Below are 17,051 nucleotides of genomic sequence, written 5' to 3' on the forward strand. Positions count from 1 at the left end.
AGAACGATTACAGGTATTCCCATAGAGTCTCAATAACTTTGATGAAAGCAAAGATGTAACAAAAAATAATAACTAATATTTGATGCCGAGAGAAAGGGTTTCCCCCTTTTTATTTCCGAGATGTAATTAAGATCCAGATGTGTTTTCAATGTTGTTGCATTACGTACAGTTCAGCAAAGACTGTTTCAGTTTGTACTAAGTGCAACTCTGACAAGGAAAATGCCCACCTAAACAGACCATGAGCAAGGGTGAAGAGGTATACCAAGCTTAGGCTGATGAGAACAGCCTGCTGACAGACAGCCTGAAGGCTGATGAACCTCCTTCTCTTCCTCAGAGTGGGAGGGGAAGGGCATTGGTATCATTCACTGTCTCCAAAACACAGGCACAGCCCTTAGGGGAAGGAATAGTTCTACACATGGCAATGCAATTCAAGCATTCAGTTTCACCTGGAAAGTGCAGGAGCACTGAGTCATAAAAATACTAAGCTGAAAAGGACTGAGAGAGATTGTCTATATGGCATAACTGCCTCAAGGCAGGATCAGATACCTGAACTATTCCTGACATGTTTGTCCAACCTCTTGAAAAACAGAGGCAGCACAGCCCCTTACACCTCCCTTGCCAATCCACACCAGTGCTCAACTGTGCTGAAAAGCTATCAAGTTCTTCTTACTGTCTAAACTAGACCCTTTTTGCTCTGAATTAAGCCTGCATAAACCCAAATCTGCACATACACAAATGAAATCCACAGAGAAGTCCAGTGGTGCTCTGGCCCATACTGTTTTTCAAGGAGTTTAAGCACAGTAGTTGTTGAGTGGTGAAAATCTTCAGACCAAGTATATATATGTATATATATAAATAAATAAATAAAGTAATGATTTATAATCTGAAACAATGAGGAAAGTTAATTATTGTCTTAAGGAATGTTTTAGTAGAATAACCTAACAAAGAGAACAAAACAGCCTGGAATATGAGAGTATGCAGATCAGCCACAAACATGATGCAAACAAAAACAAGTCTGAAAACAAAAGACTTAATGACTGCTCAGTGCAAGATCAGGCTGAACTGTCACAGTCTGAAAGTGCGGCTTCAGTGATATGAAATAGTTCTTGCATTTTTACATGAACATATAAAGATTTTTTTTTTTTTCCTTCTTGTCAAACAGAGAGATTTCTATAGCACAAAAGGGCCCAATCCCACAGCCTACCCTCAGTGGGAGGTTTGCTTAACCAAGAAATGCAATGTCAGGCATTCTCAGAGGATAAAAACAATACAAAGAATTGGTGTACATGCTTTATGTAAAGGTAACAGCTTGAATCCCTGAAAGCATCCAAATGATTTTTACTTAAATGAATGTGACATTGCCAAGAAAGAAACTTTATCCTCATGAGAGATCTTTATTAGCCAGGGTACTTAACCCTAAAGATGAGGAGAATTTAATAATCACAGGGTTGTTTTCTCCCTCTTTCATTTGTGCAACCAGCAGCTAGAGGGCACAAAAGAATGCTTTTACCTTATGATCTATCATATAAAAGAGCTCTACTGACTGAATAAACAAACAAACAAACAAAAAATCAGTGCTAATATCATAGTATACTGCTATTTTGTTTAGAATCCTAGTCTGTGTCCTGTTTCTCAAGAAGCAGTGGCAATTCAGAGAGACAGTGGCATGACAGTGCAGGAGACTAAACACCTTTATTCCATTAAGAATATGCATTTAAATCCCAGAACAGAGCAGGTATTTCGTGCCACATACACTCTCTACGAACACGGTCATCATTACTTGCCATAACTGTTTTGCAGAGCTCTTTGTTTAAAACTAATATAAACACATATTTAACCTCCTTCATTCTTACATCTTAAATATTAATGCTGGCTGTGATTCCGCATTAATAACAGCTATTATTTTTGCATTAATAAGGAGCTTACGAGAATAAACATGGAAGTCATAGTGCAGTCTTCCTGTCAATTAAAAAGAGAGTCAGTTGTAGTTGCAGAGTATTTTATCTTATCATTTCACTCAGGACATTTCCAGGTTCATGGATCTGATCTGAATAGCTCCAGTGATGATAAACATGTAAGTATGTAGAAAACCATCCTGGCAAGAAAGCCACAAAGAAGGTTATCAGTGAATTGCCAATTTTGGAAACCCTCACTTTGGAAGGAGCATTATCACCATAAATGAGGTCATTTATGTGGACAATGCGAGCATAGAGCTTGACATTTTTCCACCAGAATTCCTAATAACCCCAGAGGGGTCACATCTGTTGCTGCACTCTAAAATAGGGTGGACCTTAATAGCAACATGTGTATTTGTATGTGTGTGTATACGTATATATACACACACATGTACTTAAAAAGTGAAGCAAAACAAAGACCCTTTCCCTTCACCCCTAATGAACTGCACCAACCCCTTAGGCAGAAATGACTTGGATCCAGATAGAGTGCCATTTGCCAAATTGTAAATTGCCTACATTTATTTTGGGAGTGCACTAAACAGAGTGCTAATTGCCTTGTTTAGCACTTTCCCTTCTTTCATTTGCACTGGTGTAAAATCTTAGTAAATTAACTCAGGATTTTATTATGTAGGTAGCATTTGAACAACTGAATCAGTGAGAAAGCAGCATCAAAGGACTGATAAAAGAGGAGTTGACTCTACCCAGAATGCCATTTATATGTCCCTTGAATTAAAAAGGATGAAATTAACTTTTAATCCTTTTGCTTTTCATATAGCTGATCTTAACATAACATGTATTACTCAGTCATTTTATTTGCATTTACTCATTTCAAAATGTTAATAACTGTGGTTGCAAGCTTACTGTATGGGAATGTGCAGTTGCTTGTATTCATATACGTAAGTGTGTAGGATTCCTTAGTAATTTTTTTGAACTGCAGCCAAACACAGACTTGAGGCTTCTGTTTATTGTCAAAGAGAACACCCTGAAGAGCAATTCCCATCTAACTGTTCAGTGGGCTATGCAAAATTAACTGGTGGTCTCACACTTGTCCACAGCACCAACAGTATCTTACTTTTACATAAAGTCCAAAGAGAAAATGGAGAAAAAATAATCGCCATATTCTCACCTCTACAATATTCATATTTCCCACAAGGAAATGAGAAACATGTCATTTATTCTGGAAGCAAATTCAGTGATATACATAAATGGTGTTTCAGATCAAAATCTTGCACCAACATTTTTTTTCCTCAAAATAGAGGATTTCAGCTTGGTAGCACTATTGCTTGTAAACAGAATTACATTAAAAGAAAATGCAGAGTGAAGACCACAGAGTTAGTACTGTAGATCTGGGTTCTGTTCTGAACACATGTGCTGGGCAATTCCTGTCTTCATGTAGTGGATTACAGCAGTGAGGAAACACTTGGGGTTTTCTACTGTCAGAACCTTAATTTTCTTAAGTTCAGAGAAGCCAGAACTTCTGTCTTCATAAGCAGCCTTATAATGCAGAAAAGATAGATAAAAACCCATTTGTTGCTGTCAATAAACACTGTACTTGCCAAAACTTGATTTATGCTCTTCTCCTTTCAGTTTGCTGTCCTTTCAAATCATGTATTTGTATATATGAGAAGCACAGTATCATCAAAAATATGAAATTGATTTACTGAAGTTAGAATGAATTTGAGAAACTATTAAAAAAAAAAAAAAGTAAGGTATGTTTTCTTAGTTTCTGATAGACTTTTTGAAAGACTAATTTGCTGGTTATTTTTCCCTCAGTACTTCTGATTGTAATGGGAACGGGAATTACAAACCAACACAGTATCAAAAGTCAGCAATCCTGAATCCTTAGTTTTCTAAGAACGTTTTAGTAAATAACACATTATATAATCATTTGCAAGTACTCAACCTTTAAGGTACCTTACAAAACAGAAGAAAAAGGATTGCTCTACAAAGCAGGGTGTTTTTTTTTTATGAGATTTTTTTAGTTCAGTTTCCAGACCAGCATGGTTTGGGAGGGCTCCAGGTAACTATCTAAACTTTTGGATGCTTCTCCTAATTGAACCGCCAAACCATTTGAAGTTCCTGTATTATTATCTAACACCTGGCTGCACTGCTGTAAAGTGCTATGTGAATAAAATAAGATATGATTTAATGTGTGCTAGCAACTATTTGCCAAAAGAATGAAAGAAATGTTTCCTAACAATTCTCTGTACATAAATTCATAATAAGGATTCAGAAGTTACTCCTTCCATTGCAAGGGTAAAGGAAGCCATGCCATGAATTTCCATAACAGCAAGTGCAGACACATTATTTGGGACCACATCTTCTTGCTACAAGACTGAGTGAGTAGGAAAGGAGTAGGTTATAGATTTATTTTTTATCTGTACAATATCATTAATTAGGAAGTGATAGCCCAGTTACTGACTTTTTTTTTCTTCTTCTTTTTTTTTTTTTTTTTTCCACATTACAGGTAATGTATTGCACTCATTCAAGCACTAGGACTTCCATGATGTTCCCTGCTATGAACATACATAACAAAAATTGAGACTCTACATCTGGAAGTTTTCATTATAATCTGAAGTGTTAAATTCAAAGTATTGAAGAACAGACAAAATCCGTACCAGAGGGAAAGTAGCCACAGACCACATACAGCTCAACGGAGATAAATACAGCCTTTCCTCGAGGTGCCGCATAAATCTAGCAAGATTAAGTTGGTTCTGCCAATTCAGTGGAGAAGTTAGTTAACTGCTAAACCTATAGAGAAGGCAAGGTACATTTACTAGAGAAATAAGATCTAGGACATGGGTTGTATAGTTCTGAAAAAGGAGTACTCTGGAGCTTAAGGACAGGACATTTTTTTAACTGATCTCTAGTGTTTGACCATTTGGCCTTGTAGTGTCAGGAATATGTTTTTAATGAATTAAGATAATTCTGAAAAACAAATGGGATAGAACATCTGCTTTCAAATTCTTTGTTATTTGGTGTTTAGTCACACACACACATAAAAAATGCAACAGAAAAAAAAAAAAAAAAAACACACAAAGAGAAACTTGTCTACAAATACAGCACAAAGATTTTTATGTTCTAATATAGTCCCTGATCTCAGACAAAATGAATATGCTAAAGAATCTCCATCAAAAACATTGATGCAGAAGAATTGGCCACCCGTAATGTTCCAAATAAATGCTGCACAGTATCGCCTTGTAATAGAAAACCATTCATAAAAATATATAGTATTCCAGTCACAAAATACAAAGAACTTTGCAGTTCTACCAATATAACACCTTCACCACAATGATCTTTACTTTGTATTATCAACAGGATTTTCTCAAAAGATTCAGACTTCAAAAAGAAATAATCCAAGCAAGATTGTTACACTAATAAATTAGAACTAACCTTGTTGAGGTATCTTACAGAGGCAAGTTTTGGTATTCCCTCCTTGTTCAACAAGCCCATTTGTTTCAGTAAGTTAATTTTCAGAGCCAGTTCTAGGATCAGTACTTCTTCCATCACCATTCCTAAGCAAGCACTCCAGCTAAAGTACAAGCAATATTTTAGCTTAGATTGTGTAGGTATTTGAGGTATTTCCTTTCATAAACAGAGTTTAGAAGTTGATTTATAGAACAGAAGTGAATAAATAGGTATGAACTGGAGGATTTTCTCTGAATCTTTAATTAGTTGTATTTTATATATGTCTTGCTTACAAGAATCTCTAGCAACTACCATGACATATTCCTAGTTATTATATATACACAGACATGCTCATGCATGTGTATCCAAAAAAAAACAACCCAACAACATTAAAAAAAAAAAAAAAAAAAGAAATTTAATGGAGTGGGATCTGCACAGTGTCAGAGTTTTGAGTGTTGTTTCCCTGTACCTGTGAAGGACACATGCTAGTTTTTAAGTATCAATCACATAGCACTTTTGGCATAAGAAAGTTCTCACTCAGAGTGAGAAATCTTCCATGATAGTATAGTATAAGGAGGTTTTACATAGCAGAGTAAATCTTTTGCCTTGATCTCACCCTCTTAATGCAGTTTTATTTACACTTTTTAACAAAAATCAATGTAATCTGTATGTAGAAAGAAAACTTTTTGCATTGTTGTTGTTAGAATAGTTAAAGTCTGAATAAGTCATGAACTAACAACGAAGTCTTAAAACATGGCTGAGAGCAAAGCCTACATTGAAAGCAAACAAAAAAATACACCTATTACTGGTAGATCAACTTTTCTAAGATGATCAGGGATACAGGAATAGCTCAGTGAGAAATAACTGCATAGTGGGTGACATGCTATCTGGATTTTTAGGGACCTTGTTTTCTGCCTTGCCATGGAGTTGCTATTTGCCGCTGGTTCAGCTTCATACAGATATTTTTAGATATCCAAATCAATCATTGTGGTACCCAGGGAGGAAAAAAAATGCACAACATTTTTAAATTATTAATACTGCCAATGCTGAGACAGCAGAGCTTTGAGATGACTCTACCTGCATCTTTTCCTGTAAAGGAAACACACCAAGAACATACCTCAAGCTTTGCAAATAAGAACAATTAACTTTTTCAAATGAAAGAAACCTCAAAAAGATTAAGAAACAGAAAAAGGGGAATGCAAAACTCCGCAAAATTCTCTCCCTGTCTCCTGTGTCCTCAGAAGGTGGGTCATTTCCCACAGGCTTGCTCTCAGATCAGCAGCTCAGTGACTTTCTAAATTTTGACAAGTTCCACGAAGTCTCCTAGCTCCCTTGGAAACCTCATGCTTTCTCTGCCTGAGGCTTGTCTGCTCCTTGTCCTCAGGAGTATCTCGGCCTTAACCCTTATTGTAGGCTCCCTTTTCCCCTATCTCTTTTTCTGTGATCAAGCTCAGTTGCTCTTGGGGAAGGAATAATCTCCCCCAAATTGCAGAGGGCTGCTGCAGAGGACAGCAGTCAGGAGAAGTTAAGCATCTCCCCAGGGGAGCCTCACAGACTGCATACATACTGGCTTACACATAAGAAACTACAAATAAAACATAATATAGTATCTCTAGACTATTATGTTTATGTATCTATTATATTATACCCTTAAACATATGTTTCAGTTTTCAAGTTGGCTGGGAAGCAGCTCTCTGCAGCAGACCTATTAGAAAATCCTGCCTCGACCTGGAGTCTGAGGGATGCTCATGTACGACCTCCGAGAAGCCTGGATCTTCCTCCCTCCTCTCATCAATACAGATTCTTACACATCAAGAGCAGCTATTAGATCAAGTCACTGCATTGCCTCCAGACAATATTGTCACTTTAAAATGGGACAATTTTTCACTTACAAAGCGCTTCACTCAAGAAATGCAATGCATTAATTGAGAGCACCGGTGAGAGTCCTTAGTATTATTCGCCATATTTCATGGCTGTAAATGATGGCACAAATTTTCAATGAGTTACCCAGTGCTAGAAACAGATCAATGACAGAAAGACAGTGGCATCCAGAGCTACTTAGAGCTGTTTCTGATCCTCCTGCTGCAACCAACGTTCCCTCCTGGGCAAACATCGGCAGCGTTTGATGTCAGCTGCAAACGTAAGCAGCACCAGTGAGAAACAGTTAATGGAGGTTTGATATTTCATTGCAGTGGGCAGGGAAATTAAATCTGCAGTTTGTGACTCTTAGGAAATTAAGTCTCTATTAGGAAAGGGTTAAAGACAGATTATGTAAATAAGGATATTGTTATTTGTCCCATATGTAGCACTGTGGAGTGAAGACCGCTTTCTCTCCTTTTTTTTTTCTTTTTTTTTTTTTTTTTTTTAGTTTTTCTTTTCCACAAATTGAGAGATTAACCTGGTCTCAATTGAAATGGCAGCCCATATCATACCTTCCCTTGATCTCACAGCATGGCTAATAACAGCTGGGGCCTACCAAGCAGGCTTCTTTATTTTTCCTTTATTGTTCCAGGCCACACAACCGTGAACCTTCAGCATGTTATGTACTTAAGCATGGTCAGGTTGATGTCATTATTTTCTTATTGTTGTGGAGCTCCCTGGGTGTTTGCCCATATTCATACAGAGGGGCTTGTGTGCTCTTTGTAGGTTAACCTTTTAAAAAGGAGATGCTCGACCACTTGCAAATGTAGCCCAGGGCTGTGACATTGCACTAGGCCGATTGGTACGCTTCAAAACACATATTAGCACCACTTGTGCTATTTCATCTTTCTTTTTAATTTTAGCCCAGTCTTGTTAGATAAATCTTATCTGTGCCACAAGTAAATGCTTGATAGAGCACATTTTTAAAGGCTTTAGAAAGAGAGAAAAAAGTGTGGTTTGTCTGGGTCACTGTGTGCTTTGTCTAAGTAGAGGCATAGCTATTTGCCAGTTTATCTGTCTGCTGTCCCTCTGTCTATCTCTCCAGCTACCTTGCAGCAAACAAGCCATGAGCATTAGTGCTGAATTGCGAGAGCTACAGGGAAAAGTGCTTCTCTGCATGAACCATGGCCACATTTAGCTTTTACAATCCCATAAAAATTGGTCTACTTGCTATCAGTTCAGCCTAGAAAGCAAGCCACAGCTCTCAATTGCCTCCAGCTTTGATGTAAGCACCCCACAATATTTCCGTTTAAACTACAGTGGATAGAAGACACCTATAAAAATATTAATTAGCTCCAGTTGACACCAGATGCAGTTAACATACTGTGCGCCAGCTCTGAAATACTAGAGTTTTTATTAGGTAAGCTAATGTTTATTGCAAGCATTAAAGTCTGAGTCATAAAAGGCTGAGTATAAGAAAGATGTTTCAGGTATTATTCCTTTCACGTGTCAAACACAAGTTTGTTAAATCCTACTTGCAGGGTTAATTATTTTGGAAGTCATATTGGAAATACAAGCTTTCAAAGAGTTTGGCAAGATTTTTCCATGCACTCAGCGGGCCAAATGTAAATGAGTAAGAGGATGAATCTCTACTGGTTTCAATGAATTTTGGCCTTGCAACTTTTAAGTGAAGCAGATAAAAACAGCAGCACAGATTACAGGCTTAATGTCTGAATTACTTTAGTAGCGTCAATTATGATAATGATAGTCCTGACACCAGTGCATCTTTTGCTACAGTTTCTTTTGTAGGCTGGTTGATCCTTTGCTTTTTTAAGCCAAGAGGTCAGGAAGGTGAGCTGTACAGCTGGGCAGCAAGCAGTCTCCTGTATCTGGGTCTCTGTCAATGCCCCAAAGGTGTATCTTAAATTACTTGTGTAATGGGAAGAGGAAGGCCGCCTGTGCTCCTACGCTCAAGGATTAGGCTTATGGTTACCAGCAGTCTGGATGTGACACAACCTGCTCTTTCTGCAAAACCTGTGCCACACTGGCAGGAGGTGAAACAAAACAATGCAGAGAAATTTATAGGATGGAGATGAACTGTTCTGGCTTTCACGTACATAATGACACCTTTGAAACCTCTGTATGTCTTTACCAGATATAATCAGAATTATCCTCTTAATGTTTCTTTCAACCGTTATGGAAAAGAAAAGGAACAATTAGACTTGAATTTCTGTCATGTTTTTCATTCCTTATTTATATGAGAGTTCTGATTCTACAATTTACCTCAGCATATTCGTATGTGTGTATATCTAAGCACAAGGATAGGTTTGTCATAATCCTTTGTATGTTACCACACTGTGTTTGGTTGCACAGACCATGGCTGCATTGCCTACCTTACTCTCCAGGATTGAGTTTGTTGAGCCATACAGAGCCAGCCAGATCTCTCTGTTTCACCTATAAGGAAAGAGTTTGAAAATGAACCACTCCTATGACGTGTCTGGATTTACCTGGACAGTCTGCATTACTGCAAAGCAGAGCTAGTAGAGCCAAAAAGGAGTTTGAATGGTCTGGCACTTTGAGCCTGATGGCAGTCTCAAGTAGCAGGCTGAGATGGCAATGGAGACAGCCTTGTGTGCATGTCAGTAGTTACAGCATTGAACTTTCACTGTGCTTCCCCCTTTTCATTGCCAAACTATTTTAACTGTCAGAAGTTCTAGTTAGCCTACAAGGCAATACTCAGTAACACACTGAATTGACTTTTCTCTGATGTTTAAATGTAAAATGAAAACTAGATCTTCCCCATAAGTATTTTTGTGATGTGATTGTAAAGAATGACACATGATGATTTTGAAGTACTGCAATGAACTATAAATTCATTAAAACCTCATCAGTCTAATCCTTGATTATCTTAAGCAAGGTGGTATCCCTTGAATTGTTTTTTGGACACTTAAAGTATCCCAGTTACCTGAAGCTCAGCTATTAAAACTACTTTAATCTTTCCCCAGATAATCATGGTCCAGCTATGAAGAACAGCACGTTGCATTAACGTAGCAGTCCTTCACTATGCTTCTACACCAAAATCTACCATCATATTTCCTGACATGTGAAGTATATAAAAAATAAACCTGTAGGAAAATTAATGGTTTACTCCAATACCTTTTCTTATAAATATTCTCTTTTTTTTTCCTTTTTTTTTTTTTTTTTTTTTTTTTTTTGTAATTTTCTGTGGTGCAAAAAATATTTCCAATTAACTGCTAAATTTCCAATGTCTCTTTTCAAACCTTCAGGTTCCATCAATACCCAAGAAATACAACAATATTGCCAGAAGACGTTTACCATGAACCATGGCCTACCATTCACAAAATGACTTGAACGGGATCTCCTTTCAGACAGCAGTGCGCTCTGTTTATGATTCCATAAGATCTTTACATATTTCAAATGATATTCAGGAATATGCTTATGTTGTGTGTGTGTGTTGTGTTTCGTTGTTTTGTTTTGTTTTGTTTTGTTTTTTAAGATCTTATTTTCTTATCTGAACTCTTTTAACAAAGGTATTACGCTAAGTATAAAAGCTGTCCAATTTTTTTCCAACCTCTTGCTTCTCTCTAAACCACAGTCATTTTGTTAGACATTGAAAATGTCTTGATTTAGTTGTCTTGCTATTTTGGGCCTGTCCTGCCCCCTGCAGTGGTAATAAGGATGGGGCTTCCTGCTGGGTCCTGAAGAATACCATTTCACGGCCGCCACATAGCTGGCGGCTTTTATTTATGGAGCCAAGAAAATGAATGGGTATTAGTGTCCAAACATTTCAACATGCTCCTGTGGCCATGCACAAAAGGGACTGATTTGCAGCAAATTTCCACTTATTTTTCAAAAGTATTTACCTTGCAGAAGCTTGGCTGATCGCTATAATGGCATAGCAGAGAGGAAAAATGACCATTTCAGAACCCAATTTTTATATATGTTTCTGAACCTTAAAAGTGCTATACTTCTTGTGAATAAAGATAATACTCTTGGTTCCTAGGCTTTTATGGATATGTGGCTAATGCCAGCCCTTTTTTCATATGTGTCTTTACAAGATGAAATAGGCATTACCTAAAAGCAAAAAGCTTACTCTGCAATGGGGATTGCACAGGTGAAGGTTCTTGCAAAAGATGTTACCGGTTCCCAGTGCCAAAGTTTAGGTTCTTTTAAACACTGTGAATAGCGCTCAGCATGACACATCCAGGAGGTGTTCCCAACACCTGTACTTCTACCTACCTGCTGGGGGCAGTACAGTGTGTATTTTATACCTTTCCTAAACTACCCCAGAAAACTTGGGTAAGACTTTCAACTGTCATTCAGATGTGCAACTGCATGAAACCTACAACACAACGCTGCATCAACAAAAATTGGTGAGATTCGCATGTGCCTTTTAAATAACTGAAAAATGAAAGGTTATTAAAAAATGGTTGCTAAAACTTTTGTCCAGACTGTGCAAAGTTCAGGAATGCAATTCAAAGTCCTGTGCTTACGTCTTCTTAAATAGTTCCAGATGAGCTTTTGGGGCAGCAAACTTTAACTGCAGTCAGCATGTGGGTGCTAGTAGATGTAAGCGCTTATTTATATAAAATGAAGACTGTTCTACAGGTGTTTGCAAGTACCAAATTTCAGATGCAATTCCATGTATACACACATGCAGGTGGAGCTTGTATGCTTGAAGATTTCTACCATAATATTTATAAGAAAGCCACAACAAAAAAAAGAAAACTGCATTACTTGCACTATAACATCATTTCTTGAAAGTTCCCAGCAGGTAAGATGTGAAGTCTAGATAATAGAATCACACCACTATACTAGCTGCTGTACAAATTTATGCAGGTCACCAGATATTGCAGTCTGCAACTCTTGAGTGGAAGTTTCAAAAGAAACAATACAGGAAAAGAAGATTTGGCAATGCCAATATCCTTGCAATATTTTCCCCTTTATATGTTTGTGGTTGTTTTTGTTTTTGTTTTTTCTCATATGTAAGATATTATTCTATGCAGAAACCACATCACTTCACTACTGTTTATGTCTGTCTCACCTTCACTTAAAAGGAAAACCATACAAATTAGTTCAAAGTTGATTGCTTCCATGTTGGAATCTGTATCCGTTGCTTTTCTCCTGAAAAGTTATTTAGCAATTATAGCAACACTTCTGATTTAACTCCTGATCCTAAATTATCCCTCATTTTTCCCTAAACTTAGTTTACATAAATGGCAAAACCAGACAGCCTGAGTATCTTACAGAGTAAATAGGTAAGGATTTTTTTTTCTATAAGGAAAAAAAATGAAATGCACATGAAATGTACATCAGCACATCTGGAGCTGCCTCATAGTTACAGGAGTTGCTCCTTACTCCTTTCCTTCCTATTCAGATTCATTCTGCTCAGGCTCCATCTCCTAAATCTATTCTCATTCAGGCAATCCCAAGGAAACTGTATGCAACATGGGCAAATCCTCTGCAAAGAATGACTCTACCTCCTCCTGTTAACCTACCTTCAACTGACAGTAACAGTTTCACTATATATACAAAAAAAAAAAAAAAAAAAAAGAGATGGAGGAATGAAGTGGCAGAATAGAGAGGAAGATAAATAATCTTATCTGTGTCAACACCCTTCAAACTATGCAGGAGGCATAACAAGAGGAGACACATATATGAGGCATGCTCTTTCCTGATCTTGCTCCCTAGAGTTTTACAAGATTTGGCTCCTCTTCACATTGCATGGCAGAATACAGCATATACCAGGAAAGTTGTTGGACAAGAATAACAAAATGTGCAGCTCAAAGAGTCTCTAAGAAAGGGGCTGGCCCTTTCTGTCAACCTGTTTCTCTTACTGGGGATTGTATATATTAATGTTCACAAGAGAGCTCTGTGAGGATCTGCTATGAATTCTGGACATGTTGAGTATTTCTAAGTTTCCACTCATTTCCTGGTCCCTCCTGCAGACATGTAGGATACTTAATGAAAACCTTAGAACACCTTTAGAAACTACAAATTGCTTCACAGTTAATATAACATTTTAATTTTCAGAAGTAATCAAGGCCAATCAAACACCAGGCATAAGTGACCTTTTCTACAACAAACTATAATTTTAAACATTTTAAAAATAAGAATATGCCATTCATCTCCCCAGCTCATAACAGTGCAATTAAGACTGTGAATTGGTGATTTAGTGCATTTTAATCTGGTTAAGAATAAACTGTCCTGAAAATTTTCACAGAAAGTAGAGTATATCAAAGCTTGTTCTTCCCAGTAAGACTTGATTTCATTCTGTTGTAATGAAGCAGGCAAACTTTAACAAAAATGAATACCTTGCACTCTCTTTTGTTCCCCTTTTTAATATATCTTGGTTTAGTCAATGACTGAGAAAGTCTATCAAACTCTCCTCAAGTCCCTTTTTTAATCATTAGAAGTGAATCATCCTTAAACCCCCACTTACTAAAATGGTTTAATCTTGTCAGGTTAGAGAAAAAGAAAAAAAAAAAAAAAAAAAAAAAAAAAAAAGAGAGCTAGAAAAAGAAAGAAAATTTGCTTTTTTTTTTTTTTTTTTTTCCTGGGGTTGAGAATTACTTTTGTCTAACAATGGCTTTGCATGTTATGGCATTAATTTTGCAATAAATTATAGTGCAGGTAGGTAGAATTACTCACATTGCTTGACCAAAGTGTCTGACCTAGCCAGACCTCTGATTGATGAATAGTTTTTCATTTTGTTCTTCTACTCCTATCAGACAAAATCGAAAAACTGTGTGAAAAAGATCCTATTTCATGTAATAGCATTTTGTTATATATCATTACCACTTAATTCTGTCACCAGTGCCATGTCTGTGTTAAGTAGGCCTTTCAACTTCATCCTTTCACACCTCAATGCGACATTCATCTTGGACAATCGATGTACCAAAACTCTTGGTCCCAAGAAGTGGAATAACTCAAAGACTGAAATGTAGTGACTTAGTCCATGCCCTCCAAGGGGAGCTCTTTTACAAAATCAAAAATTCAATTAGAGCATGATTAGAACTACCTTTGATCTAAGTTCCTTGCATATCAGTACCAACGTAGCATTTTCAACATACACCTTAGGAAAGACTTAGCACAAGCTCAAGCAACTTTAGCTGTTCACCCAAGTAGCTATTGCCTACCGAAGCTCATGTGGCTGTTACTTCACTGCTATTGTTACCCGAGATACTCAGATTTAATCTAGTTCAGGTACATTTACCTGTGATATTACATCTCTTAAAGCTGTAAACAGTGTCATAAGCTTATTCACTGTTTAGACTTGCTCAGGACCTCTTTTCAGCATGGCTACTAGATTTCAGTGAAATTCATGGTTAAAGCATCAATTGTCTCTTGTATCCTGTATCCTTGTATCTTGTATCACAGGATCACAGATCACACAGGATCACAGAATGGCTGAGGTTGGAAAGGACCTCTGGAGGTCATCTGGTCCAACCCCCCCTGCTCAAGCAGGGTCACCTAGAGCCGGATGCTCAGGACCATGTCCCAGAGGGCTTTTGAACACCTCCACAAATGGAGGTTCCACACCCAAAAGAGTCCCGATCATGTCAAACATTTAACTTTCACCTGAAACAAATCAAAATGATAAAAACTAGAATCTCTGAGCAATCAGATCTAATATGCAGATATCATCAACCGGGGTGGGGGGAAGCCCTGATCTCTTTTTTTGTATCTCTGTCTTCAGCCTGAAACGCTGCGGAACTTCAAGCTTGCTTGGTATCCAAACTGATTAAAATGAAATCTAAAATCAGTGTGGCCTGGAAGAAACTCTAGAGTAATATGAGGAAGTTCAAACTCAACCTATCCCCAGGGTGTCATGGCTTCTGTCACAGTGCTCCAAACAGCAACATGGATAAGACAATTGTACACATGGCTGTGTATGGTTGGCTTGAAACATTCAATTTCTACCCCATAATGCTTTGTGGTAAGATCACAAGACATACATGGTCTGTTTTACAAACTGGGCAATCATGAGAATGAAATTCTAATGCATGTAGGTCTCATGTTCAGGGCTTGCCACTGACCTATATGAAATCTTGCTCTTTCTGCAGGCATTACTAACTGAGCTGAATTTCACTCAAGATAGATGAAAGGCAAAATATTCAGTGAGCTGTCTTTGCTTTGCAGATGCAGTTTTGTTATTGCCAATCTCACTGCTTGCAAGAGGAGAATGAGGCAGAAGCTAATCAACTAACAGCACACAGAGTTCTGGTAGCGGGAGTTTCAGTGGGTGGCAAAGCTGATCAAAAGTTGGAAAACAGGCTTGTGAAACTTTCAGCGTTCCATGGGAAGGGGCTCAAAACTTATCATTTTTTCCATCTTTGCCAACACTTCCATGACTTCTAATCAGAATTCCATAGTAAATGCAGAGATACTTATGTTCAGCAGAAAAATGTATTTTTTGTACTGTAGTTTTGCACATGGATAGAACATAACACTTTCTTATGGATTTATACTACTAGACCACACTATATTGCGTGTTGTTCAGATTATCCTTGGTGGATGGCATACCCTCCCTCAGAGTTAATTCATCAAATTACCCCAGAGATCTCTCTCATTCTATTTTCCCTTCAAAATCAACTCCCTCAAGAAGTGAATTAACAAAACTATTTTCTTCCGAAGAAGCAGTTTGGTTCTTCTCCAAATCAGTCAGTTTGTGGAAGAAGAAAGGATCAATTCAAATGACCTTCAGGATTACAGGATTTGGGCCCTAATTTCCAAGTTTTTATTTTTTACATTTCATGCTACAACAGCATCTAACCATGTTTTGCACATTTTTGCTTTTCAACCAGGGACTATAATTATGGTGTTCTTGTCTTTGTCTCCCTCCTCACTGTTTTGATGCCAGTACGTTGGGTCACGTGCTGTTTGGATTGCAAGTTCTTTGAAGCATGAGCTGGATATTCTTTAACTGGTTATTCTTCAATGATGCATTTAACAGAAACAGGAGGTAGCTAACAGGCAGAAACTAGTATCATAGATTAACATTTTTTTAAAAATCCTCTCAACAGAATTAGCTACCATTAATTTTGAAGATTGTGTTTCTGATTTTATTCTAGTTATATTTGTTTGATTGGCTGAATTTTCTTTTGTTGTTGGGTTTTTGTTTGTTTGTTTGTGTTCATTTTGTTGCTGCTGTTTTCACACCCGGTATCTGTCTAGAATCTTTAGTCTGAATTAAAGTTACATTGCAAGTGCCTTACCTCAGTCCCAGTGAATGTGTACCCAGAGACATTCCATTGGTTCCATTGGCATCAGTCCACATGTGCACAACTGTAAATGACATGAAAAAAAATCTGGCCTGTGATATGAAAAAAGCTATTTATGCACTTTCACAAAGGACAAAAGTCTTATAACTTTGGGTCTACACAGAAATGAGACACAAATATGTTAGTGAAAAGCCCCAAGTTTTCTAAATGTAGATGAGCACAGATTAAGAAAGCAGTAATTAATTTCCTTTGACCTCAAGCTGAAATTCCTTTCTAAAGCTGTCATAAAGAGAAAGAGGCCAGAGAGAAGAAGTGAAACTGTGTAACAATGCAATTAAACCCTTGTAATGAGGTCAGCCATTGGACTTGTTGCAACTGATATCATTATAGCAATGAGGAGGCATTATACGATGGCCTGATTTTTTTACAGGATTCATTTTTTCTTTAACTCTTTACCGGTCATATATGTATTCTATAGCATTATAAAATAATTGCTGCTAGACACCAAAAGAGTAGGCACATACTTTTTTGTCTTACTGATGTTACTTCATAAGTTCTGATAATGAATACACATGAGAAAACT

General features: G+C 37.3%; 1 long non-coding RNA gene across 2 annotated transcripts in view; it reads right to left on the reverse strand.

The window, feature by feature from the left end:
* Positions 1-17,051, reverse strand: part of LOC137863277 (uncharacterized) — a 398,617-nt gene that overhangs the window by 294,880 nt on the left and 86,686 nt on the right. For both annotated transcript variants that reach the window (XR_011100830.1, XR_011100831.1), the window contains exon 3: positions 16,463-16,532. This is a non-coding gene — a long non-coding RNA (uncharacterized lncRNA). The remainder of the gene's footprint in view (positions 1-16,462; positions 16,533-17,051) is intronic.

Source organism: Anas acuta, chromosome 12 (assembly GCF_963932015.1).
Source record: "Anas acuta chromosome 12, bAnaAcu1.1, whole genome shotgun sequence".
NCBI classification, from domain to species: Eukaryota; Metazoa; Chordata; class Aves; order Anseriformes; family Anatidae; genus Anas; species Anas acuta.